This window comes from Muntiacus reevesi, chromosome 20 (genome assembly GCF_963930625.1).
Source record: "Muntiacus reevesi chromosome 20, mMunRee1.1, whole genome shotgun sequence".
Classification (NCBI taxonomy): domain Eukaryota; kingdom Metazoa; phylum Chordata; class Mammalia; order Artiodactyla; family Cervidae; genus Muntiacus; species Muntiacus reevesi.
Window position 1 is genome coordinate 36,716,250 of NC_089268.1, and position 2,733 is coordinate 36,718,982.

Here is a 2,733-nt window from a genome sequence, read left to right on the forward strand (position 1 = left end):
CATGTGTCTACTTCCTCCAAGAGTTTCTCATTCCTTTCACCTGAATCCACACTTGTTTACTATCCCTTCATTGCCTTACTCTCAGCAGAAGGTCAGCTAATAACTAATCAAATAATCAAAAATGTTCAGTCCTAAGATAATATTCATATTGATGGACTCTTGAAACTGAAAATCTTAATAATCTCCTGAAAGTAAAACTCTAATATTGGAAGAACTCCTTCTGAGCCTCTTTCCAAAATCCAGGAGATGAAACTCTAGCTACTTAGACGTCTTCTGCCATAATTATAACCTATTTTGATAATAAATACAAGGAAGACAGATGAGGCAATGAAAGATGTTGAGGAAGAAATGCATGGACAAGTGGAAAAGAAACATATGCTTTAAAGACAGATCTCTGCCTGCACACCATACCAAGTGTGATGGCAGCCAGGTGGGCCTAATCAGGGGTGGATTTTTCAAGAAAGCTCTTTATGAATTGGAACTGAGAAATCTTATTCAGTTCTACTGTTTAAACATGATTCTTTGATGCTAAGACTCGGAATGACTTGTCCCACTTAATTGCACTAAATTGAAAAATGAATATACTTATTGCATGTTTGAATGTTGCTAAGAGATCTTAAAATTCTCATCATAAGAAAAAATCTTGTAACTATATCATGACAGATGTTAACCAGACTTACTGTGGTGATCATTTTGCAATATATACATGTATCAAATAATTACACTGTACACCTAAAACTAATATAACATTATACATGTTATAGATGTATGATGATCATACAATCACTATGTTTTATATGTCAAACATATATTGGTTTACATACATATATGTACAAACAAATGTACACACACCTATATACGGACTCCTTTCTTAAAGGAATATACTTATTTTTGGATAAAGAAAGCAACTAACATTATTTGGTTTTTTTTTTTCAAAGATACATTCTAGCTAGCATATTGTGTCTAAAACCTTATCTCCAAATGTACTTTATGTTTATGCTGATAAAGAGAACAGAAAAGCGCCTTAACCTTGCATCATTAACTGCAGAACAGTTTAGTTACAATAGCTAATAAAAACCACTAAACTCTGAAACTATATTGTTGTCCAGCCACTAAAGTACCCTGCTATGCTACATGTACTTAGTCACTCAGTCATGTCCAGCTCTTTGCAACCCCATGGACTGTAGCTCTCCAGGTTCCTCTGTTCCTGGGGACTCTCCAGGCAAGAATACTGGAGTGGTTGTCATGGTCTCCTCCAGGGGAACTTCCCAACCCAAGGATCGAACCCAGGTCTCCCGCATTGTAGGTGATTCTTTACCGTCTGAGTCACCAGAGAAGCCCAAAGTACTCTGCCATTGGTCATGTAACAAATATTTTCTTAATTCCCGCTTGACTCAAGCACACTTATAGGTGCTTGGTTTACATCAGTAAACAAGACAGGGAGACACTTGTCCTCATGGAACTTATATTCTAGCTGGGGAAGACAGAAGTGAAGTGAAGTCGCTCAGTCGTGTCCGATTCTTTGCAACCTCATGGACTGTAGCCTAACCAGCTCCTCCATCCACGGGATTCTCCAGGCAAGAATACTGGAGTGGGTTGCCACTTCCTTCTCCAGGTCTTCCCAACCCAGGGATTGAACCCGGGTCTCCTGCATTGTAGGCAGACGCTTTACCATCTGAGCCACCAGGGAAGACAGAAAATCCACAAAAAACATGGGTCCAAGTACACTGTAGAGTATGTTAACAGGTGACCTATATCTGTACTACGGGAAAAGAAATACTAAAGCAGAGGAGGTGATTTAGGGAGTAAAGGTGAAGAAAAGGAGGTGATTTAAAGAAACAAGTAGGAACCCCCTGAGGGCAGTAAACGTGCTCTCTTATGTTCCAGATTCAAGGTTTATTTACCCTGTACAATCAGGTCTCTTGCTCTTCTGCCCAACTTCAAAAATATTTCCATCCCTGAGGCTTTATGCAAACTCATGCAAACATGATTATTTTGAACATTTTCCCTCTCTTCAGTTGAAATGATTTCATAAATAATTTGGGGGTAAATTGGGCTTCACTGGTGGGTCACATGATACAGAATCTGCCTGCAACACAGGAGACCCGGGTTTGATCCCTGGGTTGGGGAGATCCCCTGGAGAAGGGAATGGCTACCCACTCCTGTATTCTTGCCTGAAGAATTCCATGGACAGAGGAGCCTGGCGGGCTACAGTCCATGGGATAGCAAAGAGTCAGACATGACTGAGCAACTAACAAACTACTTTCTAAACTACACTACTCCCAAATTAAGTAACATTTTATGTAGCAAATTTTGATAATTTTCTGTTCCCAAAAGAACTAATTTCCAAATTATTTTCATTTTTCAACACATTGTCAGTGACTCAAATTGTATAATGCAAAAATATTATATATGCATTGCTATTCTAATATAGTGTGATATTTTAAAAATATACACAAAATATAAATTAAATGAGTGAGATAAACAGTCACAGAAATGCTATTATTCTCTTCTCAAAGGGATGAGGACATGCAATTTTACGGCCCTTGGACTAATGGATTCAGCATGCCCACACTTAATTATAACAACCACAGTTGTTTAACTGTCATAATAAAATAATTTCTTTTACATATAATTTAAACCAAAGCTCTCAGAATACCATAAGAGGCCAAGAATAAAATTATATGTGAATATCTCTCTTCATATGCATATATAAAATTTTGTAATTTCAAA

The 2,733-nt window shown here is 37.7% G+C and overlaps 1 non-coding gene across 1 annotated transcript; it reads right to left on the reverse strand.

Moving 5' to 3' along the window:
- Positions 1-1,618: 1,618 nt before the first annotated feature.
- Positions 1,619-1,690, reverse strand: TRNAC-ACA (transfer RNA cysteine (anticodon ACA)). The gene has a single exon. It is a non-coding gene; the product is annotated as a tRNA-Cys (tRNA).
- Positions 1,691-2,733: the final 1,043 nt, after the last annotated feature.